This window comes from Motacilla alba, chromosome 19, assembly GCF_015832195.1.
Source record: "Motacilla alba alba isolate MOTALB_02 chromosome 19, Motacilla_alba_V1.0_pri, whole genome shotgun sequence".
Lineage (NCBI taxonomy): Eukaryota > Metazoa > Chordata > Aves > Passeriformes > Motacillidae > Motacilla > Motacilla alba.
The window spans coordinates 1,470,326-1,486,178 of record NC_052034.1 but is presented as its reverse complement, the minus strand read 5'-3'; positions in this window follow the sequence as shown (position 1 = coordinate 1,486,178).

Sequence of the window (15,853 nt, the reverse complement as noted above, 5' to 3'; positions counted from 1 at the left end):
TTATCCTTTAGGCTCCTGTGTGTTGGTTAAAAACTCTCTTCGTTTGGTTCTTTGCCATGCTGTCTGTACCTATCCAGTGTGGCAGGGGGATAACTCTGAGGAAACAGGAGTGTGGAGGGGAGGAAGGGGCTTGGCAGGGCTGGCTGGGTGCAAGGGGCTGCTCCTGCCCTGGCTTCTCCATCTGGGCATGGGAGAGCAGGAAGCTTCCCCCTCCTGCAGCTGGAAGGGGCTGTGGGTGCCAGGCTGGGTCAGCATCCCCAGACCTCCAGAGAGAGCATTTTGGGTACTGGCTCTGGATTTCTGGCCTCCTCTTGGCATCACGTGCAATGCCCCGTGCAGAGCAGGCACCCCGGGCAGGACAGGCTTTCACACCCAAAAATGTGCCCAGCAATGGCAGCTCTGGCAGAGGGGTGAGCTGGGGTGCCAGTGGCCAGACTGGGGGCACTGGGTGGGACGGGCAGAGCTGGAGCAGGGAAGAACCAGCACAGCTGGGACCCCCACACGCTCCTGCCTGCACAGGGCTGGCTGCCAGCAGCTCCCTGGCAGCAGCTCCAAGGGGAGCAGGCAGGGACAGAGAGAAGAGCGGGCTGCAGTGTTGGTTCAGCACCCAGCAAAGTGCTGGGGTGGGAGAGAGGGATGCTGGGGCTGGGGAACCCCCTGTGCCTGCTCAGGGGGACGAGCAGGTTTTACTCTGCAGCCAGCCAGCCCTGGGGCTGTGTCCCAGGAGCAGTGTCCCAGGAGTGGTGTCCCAGGATCAGTGTCCCAGGATCAGTGTCCCAGGAACGATGTCCATGGAGCTGTGTCCATGGAGCGGTGTCCCAGGAGCAGTGTCCCAGGAGCGGTGTCCCAGGAGCAGTGTCCCAGGATCAGTGTCCCAGGAGCGGTGTCCCAGGAGCAGTGTCCATGGAGCTGTGTCCCAGGAGCGGTGTCCCAGGAGCAGTGTCCCAGGAGCAGTGTCCATGGAGCAGTGTCCATGGAGCTGTGTCCCAGGATCAGTGTCCCGGGAGCGGTGTCCCAGGAGCAGTGTCCCAGGAGCAGTGTCCATGGAGCTGTGTCCATGGAGCGGTGTCCCAGGATCAGTGTCCCAGGAGCGGTGTCCCAGGAGCAGTGTCCCAGGAGCAGTGTCCATGGAGCTGTGTCCATGGAGCTGTGTCCATGGAGCAGTGTCCCAGGAGCTGTGTCCCTTCTGGCACGGGGAGGGAGCAGGAGTGAGGCCACAGCTCCAGCTCGGACCCATCCAGGAGGGAAAGGCCTTGGCCCCGCTGCCTTTGCAGCACTCGCTGCTTGGCTCAGACAAAGGCTGTTGCTACATCCGTGGCATCTGTTAACAGACTAGGGCTGTCATTAGCTGCAAGCAGGCATCTGCTGCTCCAGCCAGCACGGAACAGATGCCAGTTTGGAGCAGTGGGGGCAGGGAGACCCCGGAGCTCCAATATTTCACTTTTCTACCGACGGCCCTTCCCAGTTGGCAGCGGTTGCACCTCGACAGCCACAATGCTCAGACAGCTCTGCCCCTGCTGCAGCCCCCTCCCCACATCCCTGCCCCGAGCACTCCTGCTGGACCCCCTTCCCCCCGACATGGATCCTTCAGATGCAGATCCCTGAGAGCTTTGGGCATGCGGTGCTCAGCGCTGGCACCATCTGAAAACCACGGAGCTGGCAGCGCTCTGTGCCAGGCTGGGAGAAGGAACAGTTCTGGAGAGAGAGGGCTGCTCCAGGGACCAGTGTCCAGCCCCTCTGCCCCTCAGCTTTTGGGTGATACTTAAATCTGAATGATAATAATACTGGTGATAATAATAATATTGATAATGATGATGTGAAAGGAATGGTAGCAGGGCTTTTTCACATTCAGTTTTCCAAGTGTGTTCTGGGATGGATGAGGAGAAAAGGGGAAAAGTGCTTGTCCTGTGGGGTTTTCCCCCTAATGCCATACAAATGGGAAGATGAGGACCCTGTGCTGATGGGTAATGAGACAATATCAATGTGATGTGTTGTTAGCACCGTACCAAATAGGCTTTTAATTTTCTGGGGAGGTGTGGTGCCTCTCTGCAGTGCCAGCATCAATCATCGTCAGCAGGGCCGGGTCCCCACTCTCCCGGGGGCCTTTCATTGTAAAGGATTCCCTGTCCCTCTGACTGGGGGCTGTTCTCCCTCCCTGGCCATGCCTCTCGCAGACTAATTGCTGATTTGTTCTTCTTATGATGATAGAACTCGTGTCACCACAAAACAGAACATTAGGATAAAGTCTTTAGAGTGGCTGTGCAGCTGGAAAACTCATTTACAGTCCCTTCTGGTAAAAAAAAAATAAAAAAATAAAAATAGCAGTGTAGGCAGCAAGGGCATTGCTGGTGCCATTTGGGGTTGGGAGTGAATGTGGGTTTGGTCAGAAGCTGCTCAATACCCACTCAGGTGGCCCCTGCCTCCCAAATCTCTGCTCCTGTTCTCCCCAATCTCTCTGATTTTCCCCTGGTTTGCTCTGGCTCCTGGGAGCATTTCTTTTGCTGGCAGCAGAGGCTCTGCTCACACAGATGGCAGAATCCTTTCCTGCCTTGCAGTTCCTGCTCCTTGGGTGCCTCAGCCCTGGCCCAGCTCTCCTTCCCCGCTCCAGGCCACAAGTACCAGGACATTGTTCTGTTCCCAAAGTGCCAGGGACACGGGGACATTCAGGTGACTCAATGCCATGCTATTCCAAAGGGAATGGCCCTGTCCCGCGTGGGACCATTGGAAATCAGGTCCTGATGCCTCTGGAGCCCAAATCCCAAAGCACTTCAGTGCCTTAGAGCCAGTCCCACGGGGAAGGAGGGGATCTGGCCTCTGAGGGAGTTTGGGAAGTGCAGGAACGCCCACGGGGGAGTGATGGGCACACTGGTGTTTACAGCACCACACCTGGGAGCTCCCCGGTGACACTGATGTCACCTCAGCTGCTGCTGCCCCAGAACAGGGAACATCTGGGGGGGATTTCTGAGCATGAGGTTGCTCAGGAGGGTAAAACCCCTTTTTCCTGCAGAGTGGTGCTGAGGTGCAGGGGAGCACCCACCTTCCACACCCCCGTGCCCTTCACCCGCCCTGCTCAGGCTGGCACTGGGGACGGGGCAGCGCAGGGGGAGGAGGCAGAATAAGGGAAAAAATGTTTGTGTGAGAAGCGACTTGGGGGGAAAGGTATCGCTCAAAAAAGAAGGTGGCCAAGCGGTGGCTGCGGCCCTTCCCCAGATGCAATCCCACTGCTGTAATTTCTGGGGGAATTGGTTCATCTTGGGTGCAGATATATTTGTGTCAAGGTGCAGCTGCACAGATAGCCTGACTCTATGCATAGTAAGAGGCTTTCAGAGAGAGAGGTTATGCCCAGAGCAAGGCCTTATCAGAGCAAGCTGCCTGCCATTTATCTGCTTCCCTATCAAATATGAAAACAGGCCTCAATCTGCTGCTTCTATTTTCCTTGTGAAGGCTATGGGTGGAATAATAATTTAGGCCAGGTTTTTTTTTGTTTCCAGCACCAACCTTCTGCCAAACTCCTCCGTTCCCAACTTCCCCAGGCTGGCACTGGCACAGTCACGGGAAACCAGCCGAGCCCAAGCCTTCAGGGAACGGGGTCTCTGCTCTCTTGGGGCTTTCTGTGTTGTTGTGTGCAGGGCTGGTGCAGTAGCTGCTGCTCAGCAGTTTAGTGTCACAGTAATTGTTCATTTTTTGTGGTACAGTAGCCCCTAGAGGCCTCGCCAGGGCTGGGGGCCCTGTGGGGTGGCACAGGGTGGGTGCAGCTCTCACCCCATGGCACGTGGCCCCAGCCTGACCCTGGATAGCTTCTCCATGAGCTCCCACAGCCCAGGAGGGTTTGTCCTGCTCCAGGCGGGTGATCCCCCCGAGCCAGGGCCGTGGCAGCTCTGCCCCTGGGGGTGGCAGTGGCAGGGGAAGGGCAGAGGACAAAGCCCAGCCCTGCTCCTCCGTCCCTCCCTCCTGCCTGTCCTGCAGGGCCTCCCCACTGACATAATGAGGCCTGAAAAGCCTCTGCTTACATTTTTAATTCCATATCTGTGTCTAACTGCTGATGCTAAACTCCGATCCCACAGCTTCTGAGGGCAATGCGATCCACATGTTAATATTTTAAGCCAGCCACTAATATTTTTATGTGGGAAATTGAGATTTTCTACGGTTGCTGGATGAGCAGGCCATTTCTCCACGCTGGAGTAGGAAAACTGTAGCTGGGGAAAACATTATTATCCATATTTGTATTTCTGGTGGCTGGGAGGGATGGCCACGGCCTGGCTGTCACTCGTCCAGCTGCCCCAGTGCCACTGGGATGGCATCAAAGTGGGGCTTTATTTATTTATGCTCTAAGAAAGTGGCCATTTCTCCTCAGAGTCGTCTTTGAATGCTTTGTATTTTTAAATACCCTAGAGCAGAAACCTATTTATAAAACTCGGGTTCCTTTTGACAGGCACAAACAGAGAGGATGCTTTGGCCAGGGCTGCTACAAACCTGGGCAAAAATCAAAGTGGAAATAAAAGGAACTCCAAAGACATTTAGCCAAAGTACACAGGGATATTTTTTCTCAATCACAATTTTTCAGCTTTTAGAGAAACAAAAGCTGTGGCTGTTCAGTAAACTGGAACTTACAGTGCTGGAGGAGCCAGGAGATGGAGACGGCTCTCTTGGGGCTCCTTGGACGTGAGGTGCCATGACAAAACCTTTAGGATAAGAACTTATGGAAATCCTCTTTGGCCTCATTGTGCTGCCGAGCACTGGCAGTGCTGCTGGGCTCTGGGCACGTCGGAGATGAAGGTGGACGGACACGGAGGCAGTGTCTGTGCAGCAGCTCAGGGTGGGCTTTGTGTGTGGGGGCCTCCAGGAGCGCTGGGATGCTGCCCCTGCTATGGATTACTGTGAGAGAACCTGCCAGGCCCACATCATTGTTCCAGACAAGTCCATGATGCAAATTGGCAGCCAAAGCACTGAGCAGTCAATACAGATTAGAATTAAGCCTCTCCTCGTGTCCAGAGCAGGGCCCTGCATTGATCCGGCCCCGGCGCCAGGAACCTGCGCCGTGCCCAAGGCTGGGGAGGGAGCAGAGCCCAGCTGGGACAGGGCCATGGCTTCACTCCCTGCTGGAGCTCAGCCCCAGCTCCCCTGGAGCCTCTCCCAGCCAGGCAGGCACTGTTGGTGTCACTTTTTAGAAAGAGGCACCTTAAAACCTCCGGGCAGGGCAGCCCAGAGGGGCCACGCTGTGCTCTAGCTCAGGTTGAAGATTAAACTCACATCTAAACCTGGCCTGCCCTGGGGCCTCTCCCAGCTATGCCAGAGCTGGCAGAAACACCCACCAGGATTTTCCTTTCCCCTCTCAGTATTTTCCACTCACACCCTGCTCTGCCCTTTCCCCCAGTGATCACAGCCAGGGGATTTTTGCCTTCACAGAAGGGGGCACAGGGTTTGCTCCTGCAGAGCCCCAGGCAGACGAGCTTGGAGGGTGTCCGTGCACTGCTGCCAGCCCAGGAAGGGTTTGCAGGAGGGGAATTCACCTTCCTGAGGGAGCAGCCCCTTGTGTGAGCAATGCCCATTGCAGGGGGTTCCATTCCCAGCCAGCCCATCGTGCAACTTAGGCTCACCAAAAACTGCTGGAATGCTCAAGAGTAACGAGCACGTCGATAAAAACCAAAGTTTGTGCCTCGTAATTTGTCTCAGAGAATGAAAGGTGCTTTTTGTGGGGTCCCCCACTTCCTGTGGGTGCTTTGCCTGGCTCTGATTTCAGCTGCAGCTCAGCATTTACCTCTTGCCACACTCCCACCTGGGGACACCCTCACTGCCCAGCCTGCACTAGGTGCCACAGAAAATAAAATCAGTCGGTGCTTGGTGTCTGTGGGAGCACAGCTGGGATGCGACTCCAGCCCTGCTTGTTTAGCAGAGAGGTAAAGGGATTGGGTTTAATGGTTTCTGTGGGGGATGCGGGGTGTCCTGGCAGGTCGTGATAGCAGATTTCCTCGTGCTGCAGAATTACCCCAGAAATGCAAATATCTCTATCAGTCAGCATCCAGAGCAGCAAACCCACAGCCCCGAGTGACCCCCAGCCCTCCTGCTCACAATCTCGACCTCTGGGGCATTTTCTTCTCCAAATAATTTATTAGATAGAGGCTGCACGAAATAATCTGTCTTTGTTTTTTTCCCGTTTGCGTTCTCATGCAAATGAATTCCCACGAACTTTTCGTTTCTTTATTTCCCAATTATCATGCAAAACTCATCTCTCTGAACTGTATCTCCTCTTCTCCATTTTTTTCCTTCTCCCCGAGGAAATTCCCTCTGTTATGGCCAAGGGCAGAGCTGCTCCTGCACAAGGCCACAAGCCATTCTCACCGCAGTGGGGTCTGTGGGGTGGGGAGCTCTCAGCCTCTGCTCACTGGGAAAACAGGGTTAAAAGACTTCCAAAAATATCTACAAGGGCAGGGGGCCCACAGGAGCCAGGTCAGGTCCAGCCTAAACGCCAGATTAAGCTCCAGAGCTGAGCTCAGAGAAACATCTGGGCTTCAACCAGTGGGGACAGGGTACTTGGGGCTCTGGCAGAGCTGGGTTTAATTTACCGACTGAGGTCCTGGACACCCTGGGGTGTCCTTGCTCTTCCCCACTCAGCATCAGCCTTGCAACTAACCTGAAACTTGATTTTCTCAGCCCAAAATTGCAGCCAGGGAGCTTCCCCCCTTTGTTGGGGTCTGTCACTGAAAGTTTGGGGGTGAAAATGGAAAATACCAAATTTCTGTTTCTTTTCTGGTTCATTAAAGCAATCTTCATTATGGTTTTTAGCTGGGCTTTTTTCCCCATGAGGTATTCCTGTTGCTTGGGACTGGGAGCTTCTGGTTTCCATAGAACCACAGAAAGGTTTGGGTTGGAAGGGACCCCAAGGATCCTCTCATCCCAGCCCCCCTGCTTGCCTCTGACCAGGATTATTCCATGCTGGAGCAGCAGCCGGGCTGCCCTCCCTGCCCTTCCGCTGGTCATGTTTTCCCCATGCACCCCCTCTGGGAATCAACTACCTGGATAGGGCAGGAAAAGGTGGGGAAAAGCTCCCAGGCAGCAAAATTGGGCATGTAGAGCTAAACCTTGGGAGAGCCCCCGGCAGCAGGGTGGCCTTTGTTCCTCTCCCTCGCCCCGCAGAGCCTCCCCTCTCCCCGCCAGCCTTTGAATTTTTATGCCGGTGCCTTTCTTTGCATTGACCAGAGTTTATCACATATCTCTGGTTGGGATCCTGCCTAGCTTAGCATAAGACAAAAATGGGGAGGGGAGGGGGGAAATCGGCTGAATAATAGGATGGATTTGTAGCAGCTGAGGATTTGCATTCAAATGTTCGCCAGCCTCCTCTGAGCTCGAGTTTTATCATGTCTTTACAGCCAACAGCTTGTTTATGAATAAAAAATGTGGCATGAAACCAGAGGAGTGAGTTGTCTTTGTTTTGTCAAGTGTGCTGAGACAAAATGCTCGCTCCTCACAAGTCTTCACTTCATACAAGTCTGGTGGGACGGGGGCAGCTGGCCACGGGCTGCTACCTGCGCGTTGCCATGGCCGGGGGCACCCGGGCACCCTCCATATGCATGAGCCCAGTGTGGGACCCGCCGAGGCACAGCAGCCCCTGCTTTGACAGGCAGCCACTTTATTAACTCATTAAGCTCATCTTGTTCCTTTAAATGCGGTATAATTACAAATAAAGCTGTCACACTTTGTTTGCAGTTATATAATTTAGCTAAGTGCCGCTGCGACCTGGGCTGCAGGAGAGAGGGAGGGAGGGGAGAGCCGGGGCTGCCGTGGGGGAAGAGCCAGCAAAGTTTGGGGCTGTCCTGAGTGTGGCTTTGGCAGGTCTGGCTCAGGGTCTGGGTGCCAAGAAAGGGTCAGGTGGCATCAAAGGTTCTGGTGTGTGGGCACAGGGAGCACCCATCCCTCTGTCCATCCATCCCTCCATCCATCCATCCATCCATCCATCCATCCATCCATCCATCCATCCCTCCATCCATCCCTCCATCCATCCATCCCTCCATCCATCCATCCATCCATCCATCCATCCATCCATCCATCCCTCCATCCATCCATCCATCCATCCATCCATCATCCATCCATCCATCCATCCATCCCTCCATCCATCCATCCATCCATCCCTCCATCCATCCATCCATCCCTCCATCCATCCATCCCTCCATCCATCCATCCATCCATCCATCCCTCCATCCATCCATCCATCCATCCACAAACTCGTAGGTGAGGTTGATAGAAAATGCATTCACATGAAGGAATCTCTGACTTCTCTGCCCTGCACAGACCTTCCCAGGCCCTGGGGAAGGGGCAGAAATCCTCCTGGAGATGGCAGGGAAGGTCTGGCTCGGCTCTGTGGTGTCCCCAGGGCTCTGCCTCCCCTGGAGCTGCAGGACGAGGCTCTGCCCCCACAGAAACAGGCTGGTATCTCCCCGGGGGCTGAGCATCAGCTCCCGACTGAGGTCCCAAAAGCCTTTGGGGCTGCTGCACAATCCTGCTGTGATGGCATTGGAGTGTGATGGGATGGCCCTGGTGGATCTGCTCCTGGAAGGAACAGCCCCTTTGGAGCTGGAGTGGGGTCTGCATTCCCAGGGCGTCCACTTGGGATGGAGCCCAGCAGGGAGTGTGGCACAGGCTGACAGGGAAGGTGGCACAGAGGGACAGGGAAGGTGGCACAGCCCTGGCACGTCCCACTCACCCCCACATGGCACAGCTGCCCTTCCTTGGGCATGGCTGGGACAGTGCCTGCCCTCATCCCAGCGGCACCAGCGAGGTCCTGCTCTGGCTGGGACACCTCCTGGGGACAGGGATGGCGTTTGTCACCCAGCACACGAGGTCCTGCTCTGGCTGGGACACGTCCTGGGGACAGGGATGGCGTTTGTCACCCAGCACACGCTGCAGTAAGGAGCAGCTCCTCCCAGAGCCCTCCCAGGGAAACAATGGGCTGCGAGTCATTTTCCTGCTTCCTGCAGAAACTCCTCCAAGGCCGTGTCCTAGATTTAGCTCAGGTTCTGATAAGGCTGGGAGAGATAAGTCCCAGATTGTACTGCTGTGCCCAACAGACTGGTTACATCGTGCTTGATGACACTTCAGCCCCGTTGTCATGACCCCATATAATCCGGCATCCTGGACCATCTGACACACATTTACACTTAACATTTTGTTAGAGACTCTATAAATGAGATCTCTTTGACCTTCAATCCTTGGCTAATTGCTAGTTTCATGTACAAGACCAGCCTAATTTTACGTGATAATTACCTGGAAGTGGCAATACATATGGCATTGCATGTTTGAAATGTCAGAACTGGAAAAATATCAAGTGGCTGGAGTCTCGGGCAAACGGAGGGAGTGGAAGGGTCAGAACAATATACTTTAGTGCTCAGCTGGTGGAGGAACCCATATATCACTGCAATCCCCAGCAAACAGGAGCCATCCAGAATAAATCCCGTGCATAATGTTTGCTGAAGGGGCTGCGTGGGCACAGGGATGCTGAGGCTGTATTAAAACAAAAAAAGGGATGCTGAATTTACAAACATTTAAGTCATTTCCTTGGCTTGTTTGATGTGGGGATTCCTTGCTTTCTCTTCACCACGGAATCCCCACTCGGGATTATTGTCAAATATTCCTGAATGTCTCACACCCTGTTGGTACCATCTGATCACCTCCCACCCGGTAAGGGCTCAGAAGCCGCAGCGAGCCGGAGCTGAGCTCACGTTTGGGGGGCGTTTGAGGGGAGTTTGTGACATTTTGGGCAGTCCCAAAGCACAAAAGATCTTTTTGCTGCAGGCAGGGGGGTGCCGGGGGGGTTACCTGGCTGAGCAGTGCCTGGTGAGGAGGGATGGGGTGGCAGCACCCCAAAACCATCCAGCCCTTGGAGGATACACCTGGAGCAGCAGCAGTGTCCCAGCTCCTCCCTGGCTGCTGCTCTGCCTTGCTGGAAATGTGATTATTGCTCTTGTTTGCTTACCGGGGTGTAACCACCAAACAATGTCGTGTCCCTTATTTGGGCTTAATTAATTGCTTGATAAGATTATCATGAATGAAAATAAATTAAAATCACTTCAGTAATTATTTCACTGTAAACATTATTGACAGCACTTCCTAAATACTGTAAACTCTGCTTTAAAGCCCTGGTCAGGAGTCCTGGGTCACGGGATCACTGTGATTAGAGGGGGAGCTGGGATGGATTATTGAGCACATCCTCATGGAGGGGCAGCTGTGTGTCCATAGATATAAATATATATAATTATATATATAAGAGTATGTGTGTGTATTTTATTGACAATTTTAGCCTATCATCTTTCTGATTCCTCTTTAAATGTCTCAGTGATGCTCCTCTTTTATTAAAATCATAATTATTAAAATCATGAAAAATACACTTTCAGGTTCTCAGATGTCCCCCCCAATTGTTGCTGTCTAAAATTTCACAGCCCATTTTGAGACACTCAGTCCTGGTTTTTCCCCAAGAGGCTCTCTGCTGGTCCTGCTCCATGTCCAGCCTGGGGAGATTTTAACATTCCTGAATTCCAGAAAATGTGAGGGGAGGCAGCTCCATCAGCGTTTCCGTGTCTGTCTCAGGAAATTTACAGCTCTTGGAGTCATGGAAAAAGCAGAGCCACAAATCCCCTTGTGCCACAAATGGCTTTGTGCTGGGATGGCCTTTGGGGACAAAGGGAGGCCTTTGGGTCCTGAGCCTGGCCTCCAATCTCTGCAGCTCCTGGACGGGTGTTGGGCTCTTCTGGGGCATCCCAAAAGAATGGGATTTGGGCTGCAGCATCTTTCCCCATCCCTTTCCATCCTCTACCCTCTCTTGGGCACATTTAATAGTGGAAACACTGGAAAGGGGCCTCAAACCCTGTGTTTTAATTGTAAATTTAAATTGTGTTTTGAATTAAGGGGTGGGTTTGCAATTAGGGGCAGAGCTAATTGCGTGTCCCCACCCTGGGCAGGGAAGGTTTGCAGGAGCAGGGAATGGACAGCACAAGGACACGGCCCCACACAGTCCCTTGCAGCAGCATCTCGTGCTTCCCCTCTGCCAGCAAACCCTGTTTGAGACAAACAATGAAATCCAGGGAATTCACAGCACATCTTCTCCCTGTGGTGTGGCCTCTGTTTCCCCAGTTTGGAAGCTAATCCTTTTAAAACTTGTAAATTGGGAAACAGAGCCAGCGTCAGCCCAGACCACAGCTCCTCCCAGGTGCTGGCTGGGATTAAGTACTGCCCTTCTCCATCCTTCCACACAGACTGATAAGTGTTGTTTATCAGATGATAAAATGGTAAACAGCGGATGAAACAGGTCCGTGACAATTTCAGTGCAAAAGGTTTAGGAGAACAAGAGGTGTTTGAACTTCAGCTCCTGTGATCACCTCGGGGCTGTGTGGACATCCCCAGGACTCTCCTCTCGGCTGTCCTGGCAGCCAAATCCCACATTTCCATCCTTCCTGGCATTAGGGGAGTGTCAGAGCAGCCAAATCCCACATTTCCATCCTTCCTGGCATGAGGGGGCTGGGGCTGTCCTGGCAGCCAGTGGTGATCCCTGGGTGGCAAAGGCTCTTTGGGGAAATGCCCTCAGCAGGGACTGCCCTGGCTTTGTTCGGTGTGAATTGGCAGAGGGTGGCTCGTGAGGGAAGGGCCCTGTGCTCTCCCTCCCCAGCAGCCCTTCCTGGGGTCTGGCAGTGCCCCTGATGTCGCAGGGGACCTGCAGGGCCACGCGGGGCACGCGCTGGCAGCGGGGCTGGCTCTGGGCTGGCATTGCCATGAGGTGCTGCACGCTGCCGAGCCTTGGAGCTTCACTCCTGGCTCCAGGCTGCCAACTCATTTTGGGCTCACAGAGTCCTCATGGCTGGAGAAGACCTCCAAGACCACCAAGACCAACCCCACGCGCCCACTGAACCGCATGACAAAGTGTGCTTTCTGAGCAGCTCCAGGCTGGTCTCCTCTCCTGGCTGCCCAGTGCCGGGGTGGCAGCCCGGCGTGCCCGGCGTGCCCAGCAGAGCTGCCAGGACAGCTGCCAGGTGCTGCTCCTGGGTTCTCCCTGAAACCTGCTTCATCTTTTGTGCTGACTTAGTGCAACGTGGATAGTTGTACTTTCCAAGTAGCTGGCAACCCTTAATCAATGTTAATTGGCTCTAATTAGCATATGTTAATTAATGATATTTACTACAAATTAAAGGTATGAGTGCTCCCAGAGGGTTTCCTGTTCATCCAATTAGTGCCAATTAGTTGCAATTAACACGTGTAAATGAGATGCCATTGAACCCAAAACAAACAGCAGAGTCTGCTGTACTGGCTGCCAGTTGAACTTGAGCAGGGGAGGGGAGAGGGGCTGTGGAGGGCTCTGGAATACCTGCAAGGTCTCTAACATCCCTTTGAGCTCTCTCGTTAGGGCTCATCCTGGCTCTCACTCGGGGCAGCGAGTCGGAGGACAGCTGATCTGGAGGAAAGCCTTGGCAGAGTAGAGGGCAGTGGCTTTGTGTCCCGTGGGGCTGGGACAAGGACCTGGCGCTGCTTTGGGAGCAGTCCCAGCTGTGTTTGCACCTTGCTCGGGCAGGGGGATGTGCAGCCCACAACTGAGGGTGCAGGGGCTCCACGGATGCTGCAGCTGTGGCCCAGGATCCCCAGGATCCCAACCAGCTCCCCAAATCCCCTTGGTGCCGTTTCCAGCACAATCTTCAGCTCCACCACCCAAGGGGGCACTTCCAGGGCTGCTCTGCTGGGTTTTGTGGCCTGGAGGGAAACACATCCACCAAAGTTTGCTGCCCTGGGCCTCGACTGCACAGGCAGCCTGGCAGGAGGCAGAACAAATTGTCATAATTGTGTTTAATTAAAAAGCGTGAATGGATTATCTTCAGGTAAGGATGATTTATTGAACTAATCAGTCTGATCACGGGCAATGTGCAGTCTGGAGCTGGAAACCATCGGGGTGAAATGGGGAATTCCTTTTCCCATCAGTCCCAAAGCGTGGCCGGGTTTTAGCACAAAATCCACCCCAGAGAGAGGGACCGAGCTGGGAGCTGCATCCCCAGGGATGCCCTGGGTATCCTCTCACGCTGGGCTCTTGCTCTGCAGTTGTCCTTTTCCTTGGATTTGGTGTTTTCAGGTGAAAACTGCTGCCCGGGCCCCTCTTGGCACGGTTTGTGCCGCACCCCGTGGGTTTGGTGGGGGTTCTGTGTTCACACAGCCCCTCGATCTGCAGAGCCCAGGGGCTGGGACAGAGCTGGCAGTGCCACTCCAGCCGTCCCTGCGGCGCGGGGGACACAGTTGGGACACTGAGCCCAGGGCCAGGCACCATAAACACCAAATGAGCATAATTAATTGGCCATCTGCTTGAAAAGCCAGGAATAAGGCGGCACTGGGATGTGAGAGCCACGTCAGGAGCCTCCAGGATATCCCTGGAAGGTGAGAGCGTTGGGCACCGGCGCCTAACCCAGACACCCTGAGCTGCCCTCGGGTTCCTGCCAGTGCTCCCTGGCTTTGGGAGCTGGGGACGCTCCGTGGGAGCAGGCAGAGCCTGGAGCTGGGCTTTGTCAGGGGTTGGAACCCAAGGGAAGGTGCCAAGCAGCCCCACAGAAGCGTCTGTGCAGCCCCCAGCCCCAGCTAAGCACAGAACAACTCCCCCGTCGTGGTTGTGTGTTTGGGGAATTATTTGAAACCATCACGACGTGAGCGGGGAAATAAGGCACCTGTGGTGTTTTCTGTTATTCCTAAGAAAATTCTCCTTGTGTTTAATAGGTGATGTTTAATAAAAATGAAAATGAGCTTATCCTGAGCAGGCATGCACGCCAAAAGCTGGCATTTAAATTAGAAATTATGATTTAATAACTTGTCAAGAAACTCACCAATGTAACAGCGTGATAATTATTGAAAAGAGGTTTCATAAATACTGGAATGCCATGATCCAGGGTGAGAGCTGAGCTGGGGAAAGCTGGGTGAGCTCTGCTGGCACTGGGGTTGGGCTGCAGCCCCCTGGCCCTCACCGGGACAAAGCTCTTGGTGAAGTCCTGATGACAAAAATGATGAAAAATGAAATTTCCTGATAGCCTTGGGAGGTCAGGATTGCTCCTGTGCAGCCCTGGAGCCTCCTCGGCAGCCTGGACTGATTAGCTGGGGAAATTCTCTTTGGTGAGGCCTTATTGTCTGAATCACGGCCCATCTCCTAATTTAAGCAAAATGTTCACTTAAGGACTTCTTAATATATATTTGAAATTACAGTCCAGACTTCCTGTTGGTCGATTGTGGCTCTCAGTGGGAAGGCCATTATTGCTGCCATGGTTTACAAAGCAGTTCAGGAGAAATCTGTGTCATAAATATTGAAGTATTGTAATAGATAATTCCGTGGATTTGGATGTGACAGACCCCTTGGCACAAGGCTGGCTTGGCAGGAAGGAGTGAAAAACCCAAACAAAAGCAACTGGCAGGCTCAGCTTTGGGGTTCTGCTCCAGCCCCACATCCCAGTGGTTCCCAGTTCCTTGCTCATTGTTTCCTTACAATTCCCATCCTGGAGGAAACTCTTGGGGATGAGCGAAAAGAGGGGAGGAAAAATAACAAGCTATGAAAGTGATGGGGAAAGATTGCTCTCCTGTTTCCTCTAAACCAGTAAAATGTCAAGAAAAAACTTTCACACAGATTTTTCCAGTATTTTTCAGCGGCAAATATATTTCCTTGGAGAAATTTCAGGTCATTCTGTGACTAAACAGTGAGTCTGCTTATTATTCTGTCTGCTTCTCCAGAACTTCTGGGTTTTATTATTTTTTAAAGTGAAAACAACTTGAGGAAGAGAGAGAGAGAAAAAAAAATCTCTTTGCCACTAAAGCCAAATAGCTGCATTTGGCAGAAATTGGAACAGCCTGGGGGGGTAAAAAAACCAAACCCCACCTCTTAGTCAGTGATTTTGCATTGTAAAATGACTGATACGAGGTCGCATCATTAAAAGGAGGTGCTGCGGGGCAGAGGCAGGCGGGCCGGGCCTGTGGCTCTTCCCAGCCCCCGCGTCCCCTCACCGCCGGCAGTTTGTCGCCGGCCCGGCCGCATCTCGCACCTCCCGCGCCGGCGACCGCGGGGCGGCCGGGGTTAAATTCGGGTCAGCCCCGAGCATCCCCGGGGATGCCGCTCCTGCCAGCCCAGGTGAGAGGGGCGGGCACGGGGCCGGCAGCGTTCCCAGAGCCCCCCGAGCGGAGATGGATGGGGAACAACTGCGCCTTTGAAGGGTGACAGTGGGATCCATCACCGGGACCCCCGCGTCCCAAAGGGCTCCCGGGAGCCCCTCCCGGGCCGGGCAGGGCTGGGGCCTGGCCCCTTCTGCGGGCCCGGGGCTGTGCCGAGGGACACCTCTGTCCTGTGTGACCCCCAGCGAGCTCCCCAAACTCCTCCCTGGCTCCCGGAGCCCCCGGGGCAGGGACAGCGTGGGCAGCTTTCCCTGGAGCTCGGGAAATCTGGGCTTGCAGCCCCATCCCAGGGGTTATATCCCAGGTTGTTCTCCTCCCGGCTTTGCCCCTCTCTGCTGGGCCTTTGGTCCTTCCCCAGCCCCAAAGTTCCGGCTCGCAGAACACCCTGAGCTGGGCGGGATCCGTGGGAAGGAGGGAATCCAGCTCGCAGTGTTGGTGCAGGGTGCTGGGCTTGGGGAGATGTGCCCCCGCAGATTCACAGCAGTGTTGGTGCAGGGTGCTGGGCTTGGGGAGATGTGCCCCTGCAGATTCACAGCAGTGTTGGTGCAGGGTGCTGGGCTTGGGGAGATGTGCCCCTGCAGATTCACAGCAGTGTTTGTGCAGGGTGCTGGGCTGGGGGAGATGTGCCCCCGCAGATTCACAGCAGTGTTGGTGCAGGGTGCTGGGCTTGGGGAGATTCACAGCCGTG